The 25,609-nt window shown below is 38.7% G+C and overlaps 1 long non-coding RNA gene across 8 annotated transcripts in view; it reads left to right on the forward strand.

Moving 5' to 3' along the window:
* LOC123797802 (uncharacterized) overlaps positions 1–25,609 on the forward strand; it is a 142,161-nt gene that overhangs the window by 46,720 nt on the left and 69,832 nt on the right. For 3 of the 8 annotated variants that reach the window (XR_015725770.1, XR_006781080.2, XR_015725767.1), the window contains 2 exons: positions 11,563–11,661; positions 15,627–16,398. This is a non-coding gene — a long non-coding RNA (uncharacterized LOC123797802). Of the gene's footprint in view, positions 1–11,562; positions 11,662–15,626; positions 16,399–25,609 lie in introns of those variants that run through there. The other 5 variants (XR_015725772.1, XR_015725771.1, XR_015725773.1 and 2 more) reach the window with 5 other exon arrangements.

Genomic DNA, 25,609 nt, shown 5'->3' on the forward strand with positions numbered 1-25,609 from the left:
TCGTGTGCCCAGGGGACCTCAGATGTAAGAGAGTCTCAAACTGAGAGTGAAGAGTGGGTGGGCGAACACTGTCCTTGGAAGCCTTCCTATGTGAGTTATTGGTTATATGTTGTCTCTCTTCTGCTATTTAAATCCTCTCCTTTCTTGCGTTTTCCTCTCCCTGCTTTGAACTTTGGGCAATAATCAAGTCTTCAGGCTATTCTGCCTCTCAGCAGTCCCCAGAGATATTGGAGAAGCTGTCGGTTTAGACTGCCCACAAACCACCTTACCCATCTGCTGAATTAGCCCACTCTTCTCAAGACTGCCATGTTCTCAAGTCTTTTTTATAGAAGGGCTACTCACTTGGTTGGTAGATTTTTCTCACCGGAATTTTAGAGAGTTGAAAAGAATTTCCTCATACAAACCACTTCTGAAGAACCCAAGTCCTTCACAGCTTGTATATGATTACAAATGAAATCTCCTCTCAGTAGACCGTATCAGCTCCAAACCCACACAAACAAGTTGAGTTCCACTCAAAGCACTAAGAACACACACTCTGTGCTTCCTCTTTTCTGAAAATAACTTAGCACCTTCAAAGTAATGATATCCTCAAAGAATTCTGATGAGCCAAGGAATGAGAGCATGGGGCTGGTCTCCATCAAACCATGGGCTTGCTAAGTATAGCTCTCTTGGATGGCTCAAAAGGCTTGTACAATTTCTCTCCCAAATGAGATTAGAATAGAATGATGTATAATTTCTGAGTAATTCGCCAGCCCTTCCCCCCTTTTATCATAATGGTGTTATGTTAATCATCATCTTTGTCTTCAGGGATCTCATTTTGAGCTCAACAAAGTTGTGAAAATATCGACTGACTTCTCCAGTTTCTACTGTAACATCCTTTATCAGTCTTGGATGTATAATGTTTGGCTTCGTGCCTTGTCAATTATAACATCTAACACTTGCAGAATTCCAGCCAAAGCTGTTAGCACAGTCTTACTCTCCATTTGATACCCAGAGCAAGTTAATCCCCACTTGAGGCAAATCTCACTCCTCCCTGTCCAGCATGATTTTGGATGGGGAAAGCATAAGTGTTCTGCTACTTTCCTACTTCCTTGGGCTTCATTTCATTTCAAAATTATGCTCTTTTTTATTCTTCTGAAAATAATGTTTGCTCTCACTGTTTATTTGTTGTATATAAAAGAAACCTGGTAAAGTTTAATGAGAATGATTGCATTTTCATTAAAGCACAAGTTATCTCAAGGTATAAAAATATTTATTGCCCTTGAAACTGTAGGTTTGTAGAAATGCAAATTAAAATAATAATAATAATAATGTACAATTTGGGCTTATCCACTTGGCAAAACAAAAAAGGAAGATAGATTATTGATGAAGATATAATTGGCATACCTTTTCTAAGAAAAGGCAGAAAATATGTATCAAAAATTTTCAAATGCACATTTATTTTAAGCACCTTCACTTTAAAATTTTTATCCTGAGATGGTTATTAAAATAATGGGAAAAGAGACTAATGAACAAGGAGGCTTTGCTGAACCATTACTTATAATCAAATTTCCTACAATAGGAAATTAAGTAAACTGGTTATATTCATGGAATAAAATATCACGTGGGTATTAAAAATCATGCTTTAATGTAACATTTTTATGCCTTTAAGTAAAAATTGTGCAGACCATAAAACTTTACATATAGAATGAGGCTGCATTTATTTAATCAAACATATATTTATACTGAAATAAACAATTCTGTGTCTGTAAAGGGGAAGTTATTTCATTTTTCAAGTGTCAAGTTTTAAAATTTTGTATACTACTCTTTTACTATAGATCAGAGTTGTAACATATAATTTCCCTATTTAAAAATATACACAGAACAATTTCATAGGCATTTGCAAACACTGATTACAAGTGTAAAGAGACAATCGTTTGCAGGCTTTGACTTTTAAAATCAAGGCTATCACCTTAGACTTAAAAAGCAAGGCTAACTGAGGTATGCCATATATGACATAATATGCATTTTTGAAAACTGATAACTGATATTGCTCTAAAAACAGAAAAGTAGAATAAATTGTTAAAAGAGAACTTTCATATTCAGTCATTGGGTATAAAGTATTGCTTTTGAAAAATACTGTGCTCAGGAGTTTGCAGCGTGGACATGTGATAGTCGTCTTTCCACAACCGCTTAACAAAACTATCGGCCGGTGTCTGGGTGTCAAGGAGATGACCGAATACGCAGAGAAATAAAGCTGCTCTCGGTTAGTGCTGCTGCTTCGTTTAAAGCATATGCAAGAAGGCAAGTTGCCAGCCTTTTCCAACTGAAAAAGCACAGGAACGTATAAACAGCGGACCTTCATTAAGCATCTAGTCATTTCAACAGTTATTAAGTGAGCTTCTAGTACATTCCTAGCTCTCTTAATCATTATATAGATAAGAAGGGATATAAGAATTGTTGCATCCTAAACCCAAGGATTAAAGTCTTAAAGATTAAACAGCAGCACAAATGAGAACATTAGCAATAAACATCCTTTTTCCTTGGTGGAAAAATCATGGAAATCAAAGGCATGGCAAATCAGAAAAAGGGTCCAAAGGGTATCAGAAAAAGGTTACTGGGAAGTTTGAGTGCTTTTGGTTAGATTTGAGTAAACTGGAAAATGCAAACTCAAGTAACCACAGGGCCGTGTGTGTGTGTGTGTGTGTGTGTGTGTGTGTGTGTGTGTGTGCGTGCGTGTTTTCAAGCACTCATTACAGGGATTTGATTCTCCGCAATTGTCAGAGCCGGTTACAGCATCTATTTGATGCTATTGTTTCTCGATTCTGTGGCTCATGCTGGAACCTGAAACCCAGAAGACAAGCAGTTAAGAAGGGATAACGGGGTGATGGGCATTAAGGAGGGCACGTGTTGTGATGAGCACTGGGTGTCATACACGACTAATGAATCATGGAACACTACATCAAAAACTAATGATGTACTATACGGTGGCTAACTGAACATAATAAAATAAATAAGTAAATAAAATAAAGTACATATTAGTGGGGGGGGGAGGGAGAATAGGCAGAAGGGAAAGCAGGGACAAACCAGAGGCTGTAAGGTTGAGCTGAAACCCACGCAGAAGACACCGTGGGCTGAGTTGCTCCCCCTCCCCAGCTGAGCCTGTGCACAAGCGCTAATGTATCGTGCAGCCGCATCTTGGGCTCTCCTCTCACCTAGAAAAGATGCTTGCTCTAAATGTCGCCCCTGCCTGGTCCTCATTCAGCTTCTCTGCTCTGGGGACAAATGTGTTAGTTTCTTGAGGAAGGATACCGAAGTTTCCTTCAAGACGCTCCCATCATCAAAGGTGGAGTCTTGGAGCACTGGAAAGAACTGGAATGAAATGTTAAGCAATTTCAGCTCTGGACCCTGCTCTTTGCTGGGTTAAATGACCGTAGGCTAGTCACGTCTCTGGTCCTCAGTTTTCTCATCAATAAGCTGAAAGAACTTGGGTCGCCTGTAAACTGGCAGGCCTAGGAAAGTAACACGTGTAAAAAGGAAAGGGCTGTGCGAAAATTACCCTGGGAGAGGCTGCTCCCAGCTTTGTTCCACGGTGTGCATAGTGCTGAATGGGGCATCTGAAATTAAGACCCCAGGCAGGCCAATGAGAGGCGACCATGTGAAGCAAGGAGAGACAGAAAGATGGGGTGCAATGGAAATAATAGGATGAAGAGTTGGGAGAGCGAGTCCTTCGTCTTGGCTTCATCACAGACTCCTTGAGCTAAACTCAGTCATTTGGCTGATGAGGGGTTCAGTTTCCTCCTCTGCAGGATGAAGGCTCAAGGCAGCAGTACTCATCACGACCCAACGGAATCCCCTCAGGAGCTCTAAGAAATATTCAAGGGCACGTCCCGTCACCAGAGATCCTGATTTAATTGATCTGAGATGTGCCTGGACATCAGGATTGTTTAAAGCTCCCCAGAGTCTCATGTTCATCTAAGCTTGTGAATTCTTTATTAGAATTTGCTTTGGAAAACGGCAGTATGATGTAGGGTTGTGGGAAGGCTTCCCCCCACCACACACACGCGTGTCTGTCAGATTGCATGTTAGTTCACCCTTAGAGATTCATCCCCTTGTGCGCTGAAGCCTCTTCATTACTTATTAAAATTCATATACTCCTACTAAATGTGACACCTTGAACTTACAAGTGTATCTTACTTAGAATCATAAAAACTAATTTGGAAAAAATCTCAGAGGTCACGGGTCAAACTGGCAAGTGTTTTTACTGTGATTTTTATAGATAGGAAACTGAACCTCAGGGATGTCTTAGGCTTTTCTAGATAGCATTTATTTTGGTGTGGGAGGGGCTTTAATTAATGTCCTCCTTCTTACCTGTTTTTCTTAGATAAGAGGTTTTGTACTGTAATTATGTGACCACGCATTTTTTAAAGACACCTGTGTTTTTATCTCAGTCTATTTTAGAGTTAAAAATCCTTTTTGGGTGGGGATTCCCACAAATGACATTTGAGCCATTAATGTGTCTCATTTATCTAAATAAGCATTTCCTGCTCTGATTTATCATCACCCTGTGATTGCTTCCTATGATCTACCTTTCACTCTTTCTACCGTTCATCTTAATCCACAATAAATCTGCTCTGCTGGCCAAAGAGTATACGTCATTGCCAAATTGCAAAGCCAAAAGACCTCCTTATGTCAGAGGACATAAACAGCTGTCATGTAACATACATATCTGTTCTCAAAGACATGTTGGGCATTTTGCCTGTCAGGGAATTGTTTTGGGGTTCCACTGGGGTGAATGAATCCAACTCTATAAATTTATAACACATTAAATTAATCAATCCCTAAAGATAAAGTTCTAGTCTGTTTAAGCCTTGGCAATTCTAACTACAGCATACCCTTTCTCTCCCCTCTAATCAGCATGGTCCAGTCCAAATTTAAAAATTCAGAATATAGGGGCGCCTGGGTGGCACAGCGGTTAAGCGCCTGCCTTCAGCTCAGGGCATGATCCCGGCGTTCTGGGATCGAGCCCCACATCAGGCTCCTCCGCTATGAGGCTGCTTCTTCCTCTCCCACTCCCCCTGCTTGTGTTCCCTCTCTCGCTGGCTGTCTCTGTCTCTGTCAAATAAATAAATAAAATAAAATCTTTAAAAAAAAAAATTTGGAATATAACCCAAGGTATCCCGGTACCACATGCTGGCGAAATCATGTTTGCAAAGGGATGGCCTCATCAAGAATTCCATTGGAATTCTAAGGGGCTCACACAATCAGGCAGTTACAACCAATGCACTTATTACTTTGGGACCTAAATTATAATTGGAATCACACAAATCTTCTTATCAAAATTGTTGCCAGTTTGCTTCTCCATTGGGAAAAAACAATAATTTTTCTGCACAAAAATAATCATTTAAATAATTTTTTAAAAGTCTTCATCAACCTGATGTTTTTCTTCCTTAAATATCTAACGTAGAGCATGAGGGTTAGTGCAGGGTTGGCGTACGTTATATACTGTTTCCATTAAGACATTTCATTTACATAAGGGACATTGCTATGATGTACTGAGCTGAGAAACTACTTGATATGTTATACATTCCAGTCTGAGAGAAGCAATCCCTTAAGATTTTTCATAAGTATGACCAAGATTTTTCCGTTGACTGGCCTCAAGAAATCATTTTTTAAAGAATTGAATGAGCAATAACAATTTTTAATGATACCTATCCGGGAAGAACTAAAAAATGCATTACTTTCACTTGGAAAAGTTGTTAATATGACCTAAGGTGCTACATTTTTAAGGCTGAATATTTGAAAAACCTTGGGAATTTTCCTTGGGACCTTTAGGATTTATTCATGAATTAATGACTTCTCAAATTTCAATTCTCCCCTTTTCATTTTGCATCAAGTGATGTGCAAAAAGTATTTGAATAAAATTTGTTTGAAGTATCACACAGCGTTTTAAATCGCAATAATCAACATAGAATGACGTAATAAGCATTCCTGTCTTTATTCCACCACATCCTACCTGTATAAAAGTTGGCGAAGGTACCTTTCTACAAAGCTCTCATATGCTCATTTGTAGAATTTGTTGTGTGCGAATTAATGTATGTAAACCACCTTGACCAGTGCCTGACAAAATAGCAGCTCCTTAAGAAAAAGGGCTCTTTAAAAGCAAAAAGGGCTCTTTAAAAGCAAAAAAGCTCCTTAAGAAAAAGGGCTCTTTAAAAGCAAAAAAAAGGGCTCTTTAAAAGCAAAAATAAAATACCCCATCTATTAAGATTCTATCAAGTTTTATCTTCCCCAGAACAATATTTCCCCAAACATGGCAAAACCTAGATCTAACCACTTCCTCCTCATTCTTAAGGTCTCTTCATACTTTGCTACCTGATTATATTCAATTTATCATTATAAAAATCTTTATTTTTTGTCTGTTTAATACTCTCATAGAATTATGATATTAAACATTAGAAGCGCCTTATGAAATAGCATATATCTACAGAGAAAAGTGTACTGTGTGTTTGCACATTCGTGTGTATTTTGTTATTAGGTTTGTATTTATTCAATACACTTTATGTGTTTGTTTAAATATAACAGCTTTATTGATATGTAATTCACATACTGTTCATCCATTTAAAATATACAGTCCATCAGTTTTTAGTATCTCCAGATTTGCACAACCATCACCACAATAAATTTTAGAATATTTTCATACCCCGAAGGAAATCCTATAGGCATTAACAGTGACTCCTCGCTTTGGTAGCCATTAATCTACTTCCAGGTAACCATTAACCTACTTCCTCTCTCAGTAGATTTGCCTATTCTGGACATTTCATATAAATGGAACCATATAATGCATCATGTTACACACACACATACATGCATACGTCTGTATACACACATTTTGTTTATCATTTATTAGATGACGGACTTTGGGTTGTTTCTACTTTGTGACAATTATGAATAATGTTGCTCAGGATAGTCACGTAGAAGTTTTTGTGAGGACATATGTTTGCATTTCTCTGAGGTGGAATTCTCTCTAAGAGTGGAATTGCTGAGTGACATGGTAACTCTGTGATTGACCTTTTGAGGAACTGAACTATTTTCCATCGTTTTCCATCCCTAATGGCAATGGATGAGTGTTCTAATTTCTTCACATTCTCATCATCACTAATTATTACCTGCCGTTTTAATTCAATCCATCCTAGTAGGTATGAAGTGGTATCTCATTATGGTTTTGCCTGTACCCTGCATTTCCCCAGTGGCTAAGATGTTGGGCATCTTTCGACGTGCTTATTGGCTATTACTATTTTCTTTGGAGCAATGTCTATTCCATTCCTTTGCCCACTTTGATTGGATTATTTGTATTATTTAGTTGTAAGAACTCTTACATAGTTGTAAGAACTCTTACATAGAATATACTATTCATATATTCTAAATACAAGTCACTTACCAATGCAATATTTTTTTAGCATTGTGTGTGTTGTCTTTTGACATACTTGATGGTACCCCCTAAAAAAACAAAAGGTTTTGATCTTGATGAAGGCCAATTTACCTATTTTTTTTCTTTTGTTGCCTATACTTCTGTTGTCTAAGAAGGCTTTGCCTACCCCAAGTCACAAAGATTTACTCATATTTAATTACATTAAGGGTATGTTCACTGTTTTTTGTTTTGTTTTGTTTTGTTATTTCAACGTGGTTACTTTAGGACTTACCATATATACCTAAACTATGAGAATCTACTTCAGATTTATACTAACTTCATTCAAATTAGATATAGAATCATTACTCTGGGCAGCTCTTCTCCTTCTCCCCCTTTTTGTGCTATTATTGCCATCCATTTAAAATATGTTGCAAACCAACAATGTATTTTTATACTTATTCCCTCATGTTATTTTATGGCTACTAAAAAAGCTGAGAGAAGAAAATAGAGCTAATATATATTTATATAATTTTTTATATTCTCTTATTTACTATTTCATGATCTTTTCATTTCTTTCTATGGATTCCAGTTTATCTAGTGTCATTTCCTTACTCTCACACACCTTTGTTCCTACCCACCTTCTTCCTGCTGTAATTGTAAAATATATTATGTTTCCGTATGCTGTGGGCCAATAACAATTATACACATTTTTATGTGATTGCTTTTTAGCTCAATTAAAAGAAGAAAGTGGTGGAAATACGTAATTTTTACTTTTATAATTATCTACATAATTACCTTTACCAGAGTTCTGTTTTTTCACGCGGGTTGAATTACTTACCGTCGGGAGTCACTACTTTCAGTTTGAAGAACTTCCATTAGTATTTCTTGCGAAGCAGGTCTGCTAGCAGTACATTTCTAGGTTTTGTTTGTCTTGGAATATCTTTATATTGCCCTCGCTTTTTAAAAATAGTTTTGCCAGATATAAGATTCTCGTAATTTTTATTTTTCCAGAAATTTTATCATCCTACTGCTTCTGATCTGCACTGTCTCGAATAAGAAATCATCTCTTGATATTTTTCTGGTCCATGTAATGGGTTGTTTTCCTCTTGACTTTTTAAATTCTCTCTTCATCCTTGGCTTTCATAATTTTCTCTATAACATGTCTGAGTGTGGATCTCTTTCTGTTTATCTTATTTAGGTACAGAGGTTCATGTTTTTCATCAGATTTTGGATCATTTCCTTTAATGATTTTCTCTAACCTCTCTGTTTCCTCTCATTGCGGCACTCCTGCCCATGGGTGAGCTTAGTTGTATCCCACATTCTCCTGAGGCTCTGTTCATTTTTCTTCATTTTTTTCCTCTGTTCTTCAGATTGCAAAATCTCTATCAATTTATCCTCAGGTTTGCTGATTTTTTTTCCCTGCCAGTTTGAATCTACTGTTGAGCCCCCTCGTGTGAATTTTTCATTTCAGCTATCGTACTCTGAATTTCCATTGGTTCTTTTTAGAATGTCTGTCTCTTTATTGATATTCTTGATTCGATGAGACATTGACATACTTTTTTTCTTTGATCATGATTTCCTTTAGTTCTTGAGGATGTTTATAATAGCTGGTTTGAAGTTTTTGTCTGTTAGGTCTGACATCTGAGCCTTCTTACAGGTAGTTTCTTCTGCTTCGCTTTCCAGTTTCTTTGCATTTCTCATAATTTTTTGTTAAAAATTGGACATTTTAGAAATTATATTTTAATGGCTCTGGATATGACACCCTTCACCCGCCTGCTGCCAGGCTTACTGGTGTGGTGGTTTGCTCATTTATTGCTGAGTGCTTATTTGTTGAGTGGCCTCGTTGAGAGAAATCTATATCCATCTCGGTATGAAATCTCTGCTGCTGGCTTCTCTGAGGGTACAACCTGGATCATACGCAGTCTCCCTACTATGACAGTAGTCTTAGCAAGGTCTTTGACTGCCTTTTTCCCTGACTTATGTTAAGCTACCTGCGTCTTTTGGTATCACAGCCAGCTGTTAGCTTCTAGTCACTGCTATCTGATTGCTCTCTTGTTTTCAACAATTCTCTGGTCTGCATACATTCAGATGTCTTTAAAGTGGTACCTTTTGAGGCCAGGCTTTGAGGCTTGTCCTGGAGCCCAGCAGTGCTCTTCTTAGTTCTTTTTCTTTGGCTTCTCTCTGAACTAGGTGGCTGAGGATTTAGTCTGTTGATTTCATGGAGCTACCAGCCCGCTTTTAGATCTTGCCACCAAAATCTCCATGGTTTACAAGTGTACCATTAGGCTGAACTTCCCCACTGTCTCTTCTAAATAAAATCACTTCCTTAGGTAGAGTTTGGGGGCTCTTTGTTATTCCGATCTACCTCTCACCTCTGTGGGTAGAATCTCTGAGCTTCTACCCTGGAGCTGGAGTTACAGTCTGCTTTATGAGCAGGTCACTCAACAGACACAGTAGCATTTAGTCTTCGCAACTTTTCAACCCGTCAACTCTCCCAGAGTGGAATGTCAGCCATACAGCGGAGCTTAAGTGGGGTAAATTGGGGCCCCCCATACGTGGCCTGCGATAGCTGGAATAGAGCCTCCACCTATGAGAGGGACTGTGTGGAGGAACCCCCTCCCCTCATCCTCTTAGCCTTAACTCACCTAGGCTACAGCCTCTGCAGCACAAAGCTGATGGGGATGAGAAGTGGTCTCACCCCACTTGAGATACCATCGCCCTCAACAGAGACCCGGGGATGAGGAGAGAGGAAGCAAGAATGTTGTGTCCTTGGCTACACGGACCCACACGAAAGCTTTTATCACATTGAGCTGGGGCGGAGGGGGGAAGGAGCACGTGATGCTCAGGCCCGCAGGCTCTCACTGTATTATTGAGATTTAATAGATTTTCCTAATTTTTTTTCATCAGCTCAGTGCCCCCAGGAATATTTGCAGAGATTTTAAATGGTTCTCTTTCTCTCATTTTCATCAGTCATGGTTGTTCTATGGGGAGCAGAGGTACAGAACTCACACTGCCATTTTAGAAGCGGATCTGCTTCTATTCAGTTTTCAACGATACGGGGGAAAAGGTGTTCATCCCAACACAAATAACTCTTGCTAACAATTTGATGTATTTCCTTCCAGGACATTTTTCTAGATAGAGGTTCCTACATCTGCCCTTCATTCCTTCCCTCCTTCCTTTTCTTTTCATTTAAATATTAAAAACCACCATTTTTGTACCTTTGGATATATTTTATTAACTCAACATTCTAAGATAATAATTGTATGCATTATTTCCTATTCTTTACAAATATCAATATTAATAGGCACATGCTATTCTATCAATTTGATCTGTCAAATTAACTTAATAGTCATTTCCCTATAGCTAGAGAGGCATTAGTGATGTTGTATCGCTGTCATTTATTGAGCACAGGCACTAAGCAGTTCATATATACCATCTCAATACTCATAACTGAATGAGGTAGAGCTTCTTATCATGTCTTACACTTAAGGAAACTGAGGCTTACTCAGAAAGCAATAACTCCTAGAAGCCATGGAACTAGTCAGGCATAGAGCCAGAGTGACCACAGATCTGTGAGATTCAGTGAATATGGTTGTGCATATATATATATTTTTTTGCCTTTATTACTATTTCTCTTTTTAGGTCGGTTTCTAGAAGAAAATTAGTAGGCCAAAGGAGATTACTACATAACTTTTCTTGACAAGAATTAACAAATTGATTTCTGGAATATCATTTTTTATTCATCACTTTTCTGTGCTGAAATCAATGGGGCCAGAATATCCCTTTCAGTTTTCACCAGAAGAAAATAGCATCGCATAATCATTTATATCTGTTATTCCCAATGTTGACACCATTCCCATTCACAATAGATATTAGTTATACATTTTGTACATATGTCTGTTGAGACTCTTGAGGCTTTCTTAATATTTGTATGAACCCTTTACATAATATAATATAGTAGCCATCAATATTTGCTACAAGTAATTTTATTTAATGTGTTTTTCACTGTTTTATTTTAGCTGAACACATTTTTAATTATCTGAATAATTTATATGTAATCAGGTTTAGTAGCAGAGCATCTGTTTGGTTTTTGATATGGCAAAATAGAGGGAAAAAACTTATTCTAGAAATCACAATGCAGAAAATTAATGTCAGTCTCTTCTGGTTCACAGGCACTTCCTGGGGAGTGACCCCCTCACACTGGCTGGAGGAGCATTGCTTCCTCTGCAAGATGTGCCTCTCCTTAGGGCTCTCGCATGGTCCATTAATAGGTATCTCATCAATTTCTTTTTTTTTCTGGTAAACACCCTCTTAAGTAGCTATTCTTAAGATTCCAATTCCAGTGGGCTGGGCTTCCCACACTTTTTTAACCAAAGTGTTTTAGGAACTATGATATTATATATTATAGACTTCAATTTTCCCTCATCCAGGAGACACATCTTTGGATTCACTTGATGGGTTAGCTGGCAGAAGCTAACAAGGCAGTGTAAGCAAAAGCACATTTCTTAATTCTAATTCTTCCTCTCATTTACCTGTTTGAATGAGAGCACCTCAGTTCATCTTGAGTAAGTTTATGGTGACTAATTTTTTGAATATTCCTTAGTAGGAGGGCACCTGAATGTGCCCTCTAAAGCACATACTTCATTATTAATTTAGGATCTTAGTTCTTGAGTCTTTCTTAGACAACATCCTCACCTTTCCAAATGCTTCTTTCCTTCAAGAGGGCAGCTATATTTAGTTAGTTCTTAGTGGCGATCTGTCTATACAGCTTAACCTGGGGTGTTCTAATGGCCGTATGCTTCTAGGTCAGCTGTGTGGATGGATAATTACTGTAGATTCGCCCCTCCCCCTCCAAATTCAAACCAACAAGCAATGAAACCACAGCACATATCCTGCCAGTTACTTACTTATTATTAATTTGAAATAGGACTAGTGACAAATGTGATTTTATTCTTTCCTTAAAATATCTGGCTAGTAATGGTTTTCGTAGAAAATGTTGATCAAAATAACTAATAGCCCAGTTCATTGGGGAGAGAAATCAACTTTTACAAGAAAATAATTTTTCTCTTGTGGTATGAAATAATATATAATCATATTAATTTAGTCTAGAAATAAGTTGAAATTATGTGTTATCCCACATTCCCCTTAAATACACATCATGGGCTACAATAACTTGCAGTTTTCTCCTGCCATGAAAGAAAAACGTTCTAGCTGAAAACTTTAGAATCATATAACCTATATTTTATTGGCCGGGGTGGGGGTGTCTTAAATATGGAAATTCCAAACTGGCATTTTCTCTAGAATGCAAGAGGGCTCACTTTTCAGATGTGACCTTATCCTGAACTTCTCTGAAATAGCACAATCAAATGAATGTATTTAACTCTATCCGTTTACTGAAATTTGAAGCTCTCTATCTATCTATCTATCTATCTATCTATCATCTATATATCTATAGATATCAGGTATTATCAGCAAAATCATAGTCCAAAGCTTCAGGTATTCAAAACCTCTTCACATGAAAATGTGAATGATTATTGGTGCTGATTGAAAATGTTCTACCTTTTATTTTCAGCTGCTATGTGGGACTTCCCTTCATAAGCAAAACCACTGAAAGATTAAGAAATAAAAAACTATAATAACTAATTGTAAAATCCTCAGAGTATACTGTTAGCCTATGTCTACTTTGAGGAGGGAGAAGGAAATCAGTTACCAATTTTGTTTCAGGTGATTGCTATGCCCACAGTTACCAGGAAAATTTTTCAAAAGCAAACTCACAGAAAGACAATATTTTTATTTTCCATGAATTCCATGAATTCGACAAAGGTCCCACAACACACCATGCCTACATATCCTTACCACAGCCATTCTCAGTGGCTCAGAGTCAAAAACAATAAATATCCCTCTGAGCCAGAATATGAGCCAGCAGGTCCTAAACTAGTGGAGAATGTTTGGCGATACCAACTTTTAAAAGGTTTAATATTTTTATGAAAGTGGTTTTATAAGCTTTAATATAGAGACTCATACATTTTACTAGTTATATTTTTAAATATTCCACCAATTTAGTTTATGAATCCAATTTTTGACAAGACTGAGAAAAAAATAAAACCTTCCAAAATGGAAACATGTCCATCTTTTGTTGTGAATACTTATATGCCTAAAAGCATTCTGTAGAGAATACCATTTACCAAGCACACTTGGCCCAAACATCTGTGCTCTATTGTGTTTTCCTGAACAAATCCACCCATTCAGGGACTATAAAACAAGAATTCATATAAAGATGTATGTAAGGAAGACACATTTCTCTTTTTAAAAGCTCATTCATGCATGATGAAGCTATTATAAGAAGGTTCAAGTTAACAATAAAGAACAAGGGATAATTGTGTGAATATCTGTGGTGGGGAGGCCCAGACAAATGGTGGTGGGATTAGAATGATGGAGACCCAGCGACCAAACAGACCACAAGGTGTCCTCTGAGGCTTATTTGAGTAGAAATAAAGAGAAGGGGATCTGCACAGATGTGCCAAAGATTCATGGTAAACACCTGGCAGACATTTCAGTTAGTGAGGAAAGCATGGTGCCAGGATATGCCGGGGTTACTAGGGGAGAGTCCAGGCAGAGTACAGGGAAGGGGGTGGAAAGGAATGAGGAGCAAGCAACCTACAAAAGTTTAGGAAGAAAAGCAGTCAGAGTGTGGAAAGTACAGCTCTAACATGTCCCAAGGAAGTAGGTTCAAAAATCTCTGATACCACAAAGAACGCTAGCGCTAGAGAGACTGGCATAATGGGGAGGCTCACCAAGCAAGGAGTAAAGCACAGTGGACCCTGCTTCTGAAATCAAAGAATTCTCAAAAATGGTAAGGGCTCACTTCCCCCGGGCAGTCTATATCACAACCTGCTTGGAGCAAGAGCAAGCCATTTTCAAATTATATAATTTGTTCTGCCCCATCCAGCCTCCACTCTGTTTTAACAGATCACTGCACAGGTGTACTGGGGCGAATAAAAGGGCAGAATGCTAAAAATCACTGAAATAGGGGCTTGGTCATAAAAAAAAAAAAAGTAGCAAGGAGCTCACTATAGCTCCTGTGCATGGTATCAGAAGTACAGTTGCATTAATGTCAATCTTGAGGCTGAGCTGTGAACACCAGGCAGCTGCTGTAACAGGAAGCTAGCTCGTGCACCTTGGAGTCAGGTTGGCCAGGGTTCAATTCCCAATCTGCGCATATCACAGGCGTGTTTTTAAGCTCACTGGCTCTCATTTTTCTACTACTACTTTCGATTCACACAACCATGTGTTTAGAGAAAAGTATACATCCGGTGATCCAACTTGGAATTCCAGAAGCACATTTTCCATAGTACTTCATTTCTTCAGTGGTTTATAATATCCTTCCTACCATTCTTCCATTATCTGTCCCTTCCCATCTGGCTGGAAACTCCCCCCTCCCCAATCTAATTCTCTGGAGATGAGTCTTAGGCAGGAAGCCAAAGAAATTGATGAAGAACAAATTGGTAGTTGGATGGGAGAGTAATGACCATAAAAATGGGCTCTCCGAGTCAGGGGAAGGACGTGCTGAGGTGGACCTGGGGCCCTCTGTGTAAACCCGAGAGCAAGTGTGCAATGACTGGAGGTGGACCTTCCCTTTGTGTTCTTCTCAGGTTCCTAACCACCACCTGCTGTCTATGATGAGGGTCTCTTTATCTCTCTCCTCTTTGGTTCTCTGAAGAACGAACTATTGTTTCAAATACTAAAAATAATAAATAACACAAATAAGTGTGTAAGTATAAATAAAGACAAGTGCTAAGTGAGAAAAGAAGATGATGCAGTGAGAAAGTATAATGGGAATCTGATTTAAATATGGGTGCTGTGTTTGAGGAGTGAGGAAGTAGAAAAGGTAGAAGTTAAATGTGTAAAGAACAGGAGTTTCTAGGCAGAGGGAACAGCAAGACTTCTATTTTAACATCACTGTGATAATAGATCTAAGAAGTAGTATCAGTATCTGTCTCGGTTATTCAGAAACGAGATGAGCTTCAGCACTCATTGGCCCATGAATGATTTGGTGCTTACAAAGTAAATAATAATAATAATAATAATAATAATAATAATACCAACAACACTGAAATTTTTAAAGAATGAGGCTAAATCAGCAATATAAAATGAGAAATTAAAGTACTTTAAATAGTGATTATACGGATATAGTCATTTCCATTGTGATCTAACATGGGTCCATCTCTTCCCCCAGGCCTCAACTCAGGGAAAGAGAAGAGAAAAAGGTAAGAAGCCTCTGTAATGTTTGACATTGTCTTCCCCCCAAGTTCACCAACCTGTCACTGATGTTTAAGGACTTAGACCCTCTCATATTCCTCCAATACAGTGCTGGAGGTCCTGAGCAGAGTATCTCACATGTGCTCCCTGGACCGGGATTTGGCCTCTTCCAGTTTCTTCTTCATTTTCTTCTTCTGGCTAACGAACCCTGAGGCAGCAGTTCTCCTTCATATTCACCTTCACTCCTGGGGTTGGCTGCAGGTTGATAGGCACAAAAGAAGGCTATGCCAGCCTATACTATCTGTCTTGGGGCAATTAATTTATATAAAGAACTCTACTGAAAGTACTTACAAGTGGTTTCTGTCATTAATAGAAACTTCTGGCACTGTTTCTCATCAGTGCAAGTGGTTGTTAAAAGCTTCTGATATCCCTGTTTCATGGAGATTAGACTGGGAAATAAACTAGGTTTTACTTATTTCTGGAGAGCTCTGCACATGAGGATTAACTCATCAGCCCTTTGGGACTGTAGGTGGGAATGAGTAAAACAAGTCCAAATGGTAAGTATGACAATCACACAAAAGACGATGCTGTGAACATTATCAATATGCTTTTCCGTTTACCTTTCTGAGTACAAGAGCTCCACCTCCATTTACCCAAAACATCCATTAACCTCAGCAGACATTTGGATATTATGAGGAGAAAGAATAAGATCTACTTGGCCTTTGAGGTTAAAAAAAAAAAAAATCAAACAAACAAAAAAAACTATTGCTATGAGAGTAGAATGTTCGGGTTCCACAGAGCCTTTGTTCCCCTTTTAGGTTATAAAAAGTATGCTCAGGGGATTCACTGTGGTGTGGGGGCATGCTCCATCTGGATCAAATGAATGTAAAGAGAAGAGAAGATTTGGGGAAAATGGCCTTTTCAGGCCTAGGAAATTTGTGGGAAGGTGAAGGGAAGAGAAAAATGGATGTTAGTCAGATAGGTATCTTCTGATGTCCCCTCTGTGGTGAAAAGGAGAGAACATTCCAGAGAGGTGAGGGAAACACTGAAAGCAAAAAAGAGCTCTTCTCTCTCCACATTAAGACCCCTAGAGAGATGTCACCTCTGAAACATCTCCTAGTCACCAAGATGGGCAGTGGCCACAGCAACTTGGCAATGCTCGGTGGTCACGTGGAAGAAGTCCCCAAAGGTTAACTTTCTGGTGTCACCCTGGGTTTCAGAGCAACTGAGACTCTGGCTTGGGAGCTTGTCATACTGGTTTGATCACATGACTTCTTACCAAGTGTCACTGAACAGCCTGCGAGGCTCAAGGTCTGCTGAGTTCGACCCTGCAGGGTCTGTACAGAAGCAGATGCCAGTGTGAGGCTCGTTTGCCAGAGAGGGCAGCTCGGCCCTGACCACACTGAAAAGACCAGCTCATAAATCTTACTTCAGATGCCAAAGACAAGAGGACTGGGTACACGGCCAGAAGACAGACATTGTCCTTGAGGCCAAAATGACAGATAACACAGCCTGAGGCCCTGGCCCTTCCCTACTTAAGGTTATGTGCTTGGCACCTCTTTCTCCCTGTTTTCAGACACTAACTTAGGGAAAGAGCATTTGCATGACTATTTTATGACACTTAATGGACTATGTAAATCAGACTAATATTGATACCAGATGGTTCATTTATTCTTATGATTTTTGATTTATTTTTGAAGATGGTGAATTATGTAAGTGCTTTAATGTCAAGGAGTATGTTTCACTCATTTTTGTATCTCTCCTGGTAACTGACCCATGACTCTACATGTAAAGGAAGCTCAAAAAAATGCCCTTTAAATGAATAATTAGTAAAGAGATATTTTTACATTTCAATGGTTCACAAAGTCCTAGAGAGCAGCTGATGGTATGTTAAAGTTTATCTCCCTATTTCCACACTTCCCTAACTCAGTGCTCTAGAATTAAATCACCTTGAGTAAGAAGAAGCCACATCTATATGGCTTCTTCTAAACTTGAATTTTTCTTTGTTTCCCAGTCATTTTTGTGTTGGAAGGAGGGAATCACATCTAGTTTGTGAAACCCTAGCTAGAAGAGATTTTCAGTCAACACACAAAGGTTCACAGAGGTTGTTCCTTCCAAGAATGATCTCCCAGGGCCCCATTCAACAATAAATATTGCCCAACTTCCCCACGCAGAAGTCAGCGTAAGGCTGCAAACACTAAGGAAATTGCCTCTGCGTCCAGCCAGCTGATTTGGCAGGCCAAGAGCCAATGCACAAAGAAGGTCTGTCTCTGTTTGTTTTCCTCATACTTTTCCTCCTTTCTGAGCAGTAAGCCATGGAGAGTTATGGCAAAGCCTGGGAAGAATGTGTTAGAGACTCCCTCTTCCCGCAGACCCCCCTAATTACAAAGAACCAAAGTTTTTGCTTAAACTGACTGGGCAGTCATGATTCTGACCACTGGACATACTGCAAACATGGACTTCTGTAAACCTCACCCTAAAAAAAGTCTTGAGTGGAAGGCCTCAGTTTTCAATCAGTTTGTTTCATTTTCAGGCTCCTTCTCCTAGGAAAATTAAAATAAAGACAACAGCCATTTTATGACTCATTGGCCTTGTTACCCAGTAGAATCCACAGGGACATTCTTCTAGTGTCATAGAAAGAGCACCAAAATAACAAGCAGTTTGTTATCTTAGAAGGACAAAAGACCAGGATTTAAGAGATGTAGCTTATGATGCTAGTGTGAAAAATCCACTGGATCCCTCCATGACATGGGCCAAGTCACTTTACTTATGTGGGCCTGAATTTCCATCCTGAAAGAAAGGAGACCTTATACTAGTGTTTGAAATTCAGTCATACAGAATAGTTTTAAAATTAACTGGAGGGGCACCTGGGTAGCTCAGTTGGTTAAGTGTCTAACTTTTGCTCGGGTCATAATCCTGGGGTGCTGGGATCTGGCCCACTATCAGTCTTCTTGCTCAGTGGGGAATATGCTTCTTCCTCTCACTCTGCCTCTCTCCCGGCTCTTGCTTTCTCACTCTCTCTCTCTCTCTCTCAAATAAGTAAATAAAATCTTTTTAAAAAAATTAACTGGCTATAAATCTTGACACTTTGGCCTGAGTTACACTTTTTTTTTCCAAGAGTATTTTTAGGTGATTTTGTAAATCCTTTTCTTAAGTTGATTAGTTTGTATTATTCTTAAATAAAAACTTTCCATCACTAGCTATCTGTATACCTTAAGATAAAATTCATACAGGAAATATAGAATAAATATTTGATTCTTTCCCATTATCGTGCATTGTATTATCAAAGCCAAGAGAGCAATGATTTATGCATAGTGTTGTTCATTGGTCATTTTCTCTTTGGAGCTCTGAGTAGCTGTCTCTTCTAGGTCATTGTGTTTATGCTAAAAGAAGCAAGATGTACTTGGTTGGTGGTATTCAACTGAAATAAGGTATTTGCTGGAGTCCATTTTGGTCCATTTAATAACTTCTGAATTTTCAAAAAAGCTGATAGTTTTATTATCAAAGGGCTGTCAGGCTGTATAATTTTCATCTGGGCCATAAAAAAATCTATTCAGATAAACTAGGTAGTTTCAGTGAGAGAAGCAAAGTTTTGTTAATAAAGAAATAACATCAGGGGCGCCTGGGTGGCTCAGTTGGTTAAGCGTCTAACTCTTGGTTTCGGCTCAGGTCATGATCTCAGGGTTGTGCAGTCTAGCCCCGATGGGGTTCTGTGCTCAGCATGGGGTCTGCTGGACATTCTTTCCCTCTCCCTCTGCCCCTCTCTCTGCCCCTCCCTCTCTCTAAGAAAGAAAGAAAGAAAGAGAGAGAGAGAAAGAAAGAAAGAAAGAAAGAAAGAAAGAAAGAAAGAAAGAAAGAAAGAAGAAAGAAAAGAAAAGAAGAAAAGAAAGATAACATAGGTGAGATATTAAAATGCCAGTTCAAAAATAGTGACTTTGTATTAAGAAATGCCACGAAAAAGGGGTTTGCTTAGATATTTTAACAAAAGTATGCTATTACAGTTTTTGAAATATTAGCTTCTATCATATTAAATACTAACTTCTATTTTGAAATGGAACTATATACTCTAAACACACTGTCCTATTATCAATAACCACTTGATTTTATTAAGTTCTCAAGAATATTTAGGTTAGCAACATCCTGTACCTATACTTGGGTCAAGTAAGCGCAAATATCTACCCGAAATCAATAAAGAACATGACATATGGAACCATTACTTTTCCAGTTACAGGTGATTATGTTCAGAAAAGAATGCAATAATTCCTTTAATGTTAACTCTACTTAAATTTCCATTTTCCACCTTTGTCTCTTGCCAGAAGCACAATAATTATTCCAAACCTGGGCTATGTAATAAATGTCTGGGAATAGTTTACTTGCTTGAGCTGTTTCTCATACTAAGACACAGAACATGTGCTATTCCGCCATCTGGGTCCTTTATATGTGACTTTTCCTACTTCTCCACCAGAGTTAGTCACATGCTCTGAAATACAGTGATGCAAATAATAAGATATTATTTCACCTTTGGCTCAACCTATTATTCAAAGAGCCTAAGGAAGTCAATTAAACTGTTCATTTGAAGTGGGGTTGAAAAAAATTCTGTGTTGGAAAACAATGCAGAAAACGCATTTGTATTTTACATTTCTAAAACTATTACCAAAGTATTAGGAGTTTACAGCCTGATGGTAATCCTCCAACAAAAAACAAATAGAAGGGGAGATTTAGGAATCAAATGATCACATTTTAACCTGTAACCTGGGAGGGTGATGAAAGCATATTAAGAATTTTTAAAAAGTCAAATACTAGCAGATGTAAAATACTGTACACACACAAACTCAATAGGCATCCACATAGAAAAGAACTATGAGAAAAAAAAGCTAAAAGGAGTTTGCTGAGGTGGTTTTAGTCTATATTCAGTAGAATGGGCTCAGCCAACTTTGCCTAGAAATTTGCATTGGTTTGCCCAACCTGAATGCCTGATAAATATGTCTAGAATATAGAGATAAGTGGTTACCCACTGAGCCGAGTGGGTGAAAGTATGGCCTGGAAAATGTGGAGAGGGACATTCCAAGTGTTGGAATATACAACACTGTATATATTACATCACAAAATGTACTCTTGAAAATATGAACACTGGTTCTTCTGGATACTTCTTTGTGGACAGTGGACCTGAGAAGGGACGTTCTTGAGTGTCTCCCCTGACCTTCATCCCGGGTTCAGGCTCAACATATCTTTACATAAACTACCAAACAGATTATTTCCTTGAAATTCTGACCTGGTTTTACCAAGCAATCTCCAGAGCTCTCACAAGGTCCTCGCCAAGAGTCTAACATTGTTCTTCAAGAGTTTGCTGTGACCTGCACAGCTCTCATGTGATCTGGCCCCAGCCTACCTCATCAAGTTCAACTGGGGACACTCTGTGTTACCCTCCAGCTATGCTGGATTTCAGTCAGTCTCCAAAATACCACAAGCTCCTTTCTCTTCCCTTCCTTTCCCTCTGCCTGAAATGTTTCTCCCAAGTTCTTTGCATGTTCAAGTTGGTCTCATTCCTCAGATCTCAGCTCAAATACAACTCTTCAGAGAAGTCTTTCCTGAATACTAGGGAGCGTGCTTTTACTTCAGGTAGAAAGGAAGCTGTCTCCATTAGTATCTATAACAGCAACCCATTGTTCTCTTGATTATGGCTCTGTTCACCTGTGTACTGTTGGTTTTCCTCACTGGAATCTAAACTGTCAGGGAGAAGTTCTGTCTTGTTCATTATCGCCCCCCTAGTGTCTAGTACAGGCTCTGAAACATGGCAGGTCTCAGCATAATGTTGTTAAATAAGTGAATGAAGAGAAGAATGAAAAGATTTTACAGTGAAATGAAAAGATAAGAGGAGGAGAGAATACATGTGAACAGCGAAGGAGAGAGAGAGAATTAGGGTGAGGTTTATTTCCTGTGGGTCATTTTTAAACCCTTAATTTTTCCCCAGAACTATGCAGACAACATGAATTGGTATTAGCATATCCTAGGATCCTTTAGGGATATAACCACAGAATTTAACTTTAGGAAGCAAAGGAAAAGCAAAAGAGAATGTCCAAAACACCACATAAATAAAAGTCTTCTGATAGTCTGTAAGAACTTACTGAGCCTCGTGACTCACTCATAGGCTGGTTACCTTAGCCATCTACCCTTTTATAAATTGGGAAACTCAGCTAGAAGATTAAATCTTAAACATCTTAGGTGTGTTGACTCAAATGATTAGTTAAAATGGAGGACAAAAATTAGAACACAATTTGTTAGAAGCAAGAGAAAGACAGTAAAAAGAGTGCCTATCAAATCCATACTATTAAACCTTTGGGAATGAGATAAGATCAGAGACGTACATATGAGAAGGTGAGTAAGAGGTAGAGCCAGGATATGATTGCGATGACCCCGTGGTGCTGTGTAGTCAGATCCCCTCAGTTACAGAACACCGGCCAGCCCCCTCTGGGTTGGTTCAGGAGTTAAGCTGTGTTGGTGCGACGTACCGGTGAGAACGGCTGTTTCTACTGCTACTGAGGACGGAGCAGCTTCTCCTGGCGGCTAGTAAATGGAACTTGGACTGTAAAACAACAGCAACGAAGAGAGAGTAGACAACTTAAGCATTTTCCACAAGCACGGGGATCTCATTTGTCCCTGCCAAGGGCTCTCAGTCAGTCTGCGCTGAGCAGCAGGCTGCAACCCGCTGAGCAGACAGCTGCTGCTGGCCTGGAGCCCACTGTGGACCTGAGGAGAATAAGCCCCTCTCCGTTCAGGGCTTAAAATAAAGCTGACTCACCACTTCAGAGACACACAGTGTGTCAGCCTGGGGAGGGCTGAGGTCATTGCTTGAGATCATCTTGGGTCAGGCAGTAATGGGAGCCTTCGGAAGATACGTTCACCAAGCCACAAACTAAAATACTTCAGCTCACCAATTTGAATTATTGTCCTATTTACTATGCAAAAGATGGATAGGTGGATTTTCCAAAATTATTTTTGCTTCTCCCCCGATTTCAGAAAATTAAGGATGACTCTCCAGACTTAAAACTATTTCTAAAATACCAATTTCTGAAGAGATTATAGAGATCTCCTAGGCCAGTGTGTTTGTGGTCCTAATTATCTAGGGGCAGGCAGGACTCAAGGATCATTATGAAGAGCCCCTCCATTTCTGTTCCCTTGTGCCCCAAGGTGGTGGCAGAACTTTAGGAAATAGATTCAACACATATTTTCACAAATTAAATTTATCAACCAGAGAAAAGATGAGAGCATAGCTTTTTAAAATACCCAAATAATGTAATTACAAAGGTTTCCTGGGATGTAGCTCCCAGAGATTCATCTTCCTTTTGACAAAGGAGTCTCAAACACATATAGTAATTCACCATATACAAAGACTCTGTGTCATCAGAAACAACTTATGAAGCAGGAGGAGGTTGTATGTGGCAGTATATTCAACACTTCTCAAATACATAAACGGCTGGGCGTTTTTTTCATATGCAAGTAATTTAAGTTTTCTATTAGTCATCTCATGAACTTAGAGGAAATTGGACACCATATAAATGACATGGGAGCACTGGAAGACACTGAAACACCCAATGAATACATCTAAGAAACTGGATAACGTTTTAATGATGTGTATTTTGTTATAGACTCGTTCTTTGGAAATTGGCAAACGACTTCTGTTTTTAACAGAGGGATCCAGATGGACCAGAATGTTCCAGTTCATTCTATTTTTTTTTTACATTTCATTTATTAAATATTTGTTGACATCAACTATTTGCCAGGCACCATGCTAAGAACTAGATGTTTAAAAATAAAAATATAAAAAAAAAAACCACGATCCATGCTCTTATGCAACCAGTTACCGAAGGATGCAGACTCATTTGCCTGTTTAATTATGTACTTACGTTCATGAAAAGTGCCCCCCAAAAGAAATAGGTGGCATTAAAAGAACTTGTAACAGGATATCTTGACATTCTAGAAGGTCAAATGAAGGTTCTCTGATGAAGTGGCATTAATCTAAGATCAGAAGGGTGAGTTGTTAATAGATAAAGAAGGAGAGGAAGAGCATTTCAGGCAAAGGAACAGCATGTGCAAGGGACTTGGGATGGAAAGAAGCTTAGCAAACTTAGTAACCGAAAAAGTGCCGAAATGTCTGGAATATCAAAAGCCAGAAGGAGAGTGATGGTAGATGATGGCAAGCAGGCTCTTGCTGATTTTTTTATGTTAAAACATTGAGAGTTTATCTTAAAAGTCAATGGGAAGCTTTGGAAGTATTGGGTACACTGGACTGCTATCATTAGAAGTGTATTTTCTAAATCTTTTTTTTTCTATTTAAAAGAAATGAATTGACAAAGGAAACAAGGATATATGTGGAGAGATTCATTTAGCAGCTTGCAAAAGTCCAGAAGAGATCATTGTAGCACTGAACTTGGGTGGTAGTTGCAGTGGAAATGAAAAAAAGTAGGTGACCCTGCATTAGAATGAAGAGTATTTGATTTACCTGGCACATAGTGGGTTTCAATATATATTTGTTGACTAAATGACTGATTAGTTTTGCATTTAGGAAGAGGGAAGAATCAAGGATACATCGGTCTAATGGAGAACTTGTTAAACATAAAGTTGTTCTCTATTCAAAACGTCCACAGATCTAGCAGCACCAGCAGCACCTGAGAGCTAACTGGAAATGCAGAATCTGTGGCCCACTAGCGACCTATAAGAATGGGGTCTTGACTGAGATCCCCAGGTGATTTGTATACACGTTGAAGTTTGAGAAGTGTTCCAAAGTAAGGCAGCTTTGAGGCTGAGATATACACAAAGTTAAGAGAGCAGGTTAGAATCTAAACCAAAAGAAGGAAATGCTGGGGCGGGGGGCACCTGGGTGGCTCAGTCAGTTAAGCGTCTGTCTTCAGCTCAGGTCATGATCCCAGGGTCCGTGGATCACATTCCGAGACCTGCTCTCCGCTCTGCAGGGAGTCAGCTTCTGCCTCTGCCCCTCCTTCCACTTGTTCTCCCCTCTCTCTTTCACAAATAAACAAAATCTTAAAAAAGAGAGAAAGAAAGGAAAGAAAGGAAAGAAAGAAAGGGAAAGAAAGAAATGCTGGAACATATTTAAATGGATTTAATGGATCAAGAATAAAAACCTATTCAAGATGGACTTAGGTACATAATATAATTAGGTAACACTTCTTATGGAAACTTATCACCAAAACAAGCAAATTAAATTTTCAAATTCCAAAAAGTGGTAAGATATTACTAGTAATGACTAGCGTTGAGATGACTCTTTCTCTAATCATAACATAATAATAACCATGATAATAGTAGTAGTTTTGACAGTAACTATGACTTGTATTACTTGGAAGTTATTCAGTGCTTTTATGGTGTGTGCAAGAAACTGTTGAAATTCTTCTTATCCCATGTATTTTGGCAGAGGGTAATTTAAAAAACAAAACAAAACAAAACACCTGAGATCAATACTGAAGCTATATATAATAACCTCATAAAATCTGTATGCCCTGTGTATAAGAAAAATCATGTTGGGTCATTTCTATAGAGCAAGCACAAAAATATTGGAACATAGAAAAGATGTGTCTCCAGCATTGCCATACCATTATGAATCTTGATAGGAAGAAAATGCCAGAAATAGTTCTGAGCTACACTCTAACTCAAAGTACCATGCAACTGAGGTTACTAGGCTGCTAACCATTATGCACGAGATCAGTTCCATATACCCCAATGTATAGGGGACAGGGGAGGGAAGCCACAATATTTCATGTATCCTTAATAGATTGCCAAAAATAGATACGGTTCAATTGTGCTCAGTGGCTCCTGAGGTTACAGAACATCATTCTTTTCTAAAGTTCCAGTTGGCAGTTACTTTCCCTACTCCCATCTGCTCCCTTGTGTTTATTTTATATTCATGCACATGACAGCAGAGTTACCGAATCAGCCTGTGCAATCTTG

Source organism: Ursus americanus, chromosome 9, assembly GCF_024610735.1.
Source record: "Ursus americanus isolate L20-20 chromosome 9, mUrsAme1.1.p, whole genome shotgun sequence".
Classification (NCBI taxonomy): domain Eukaryota; kingdom Metazoa; phylum Chordata; class Mammalia; order Carnivora; family Ursidae; genus Ursus; species Ursus americanus.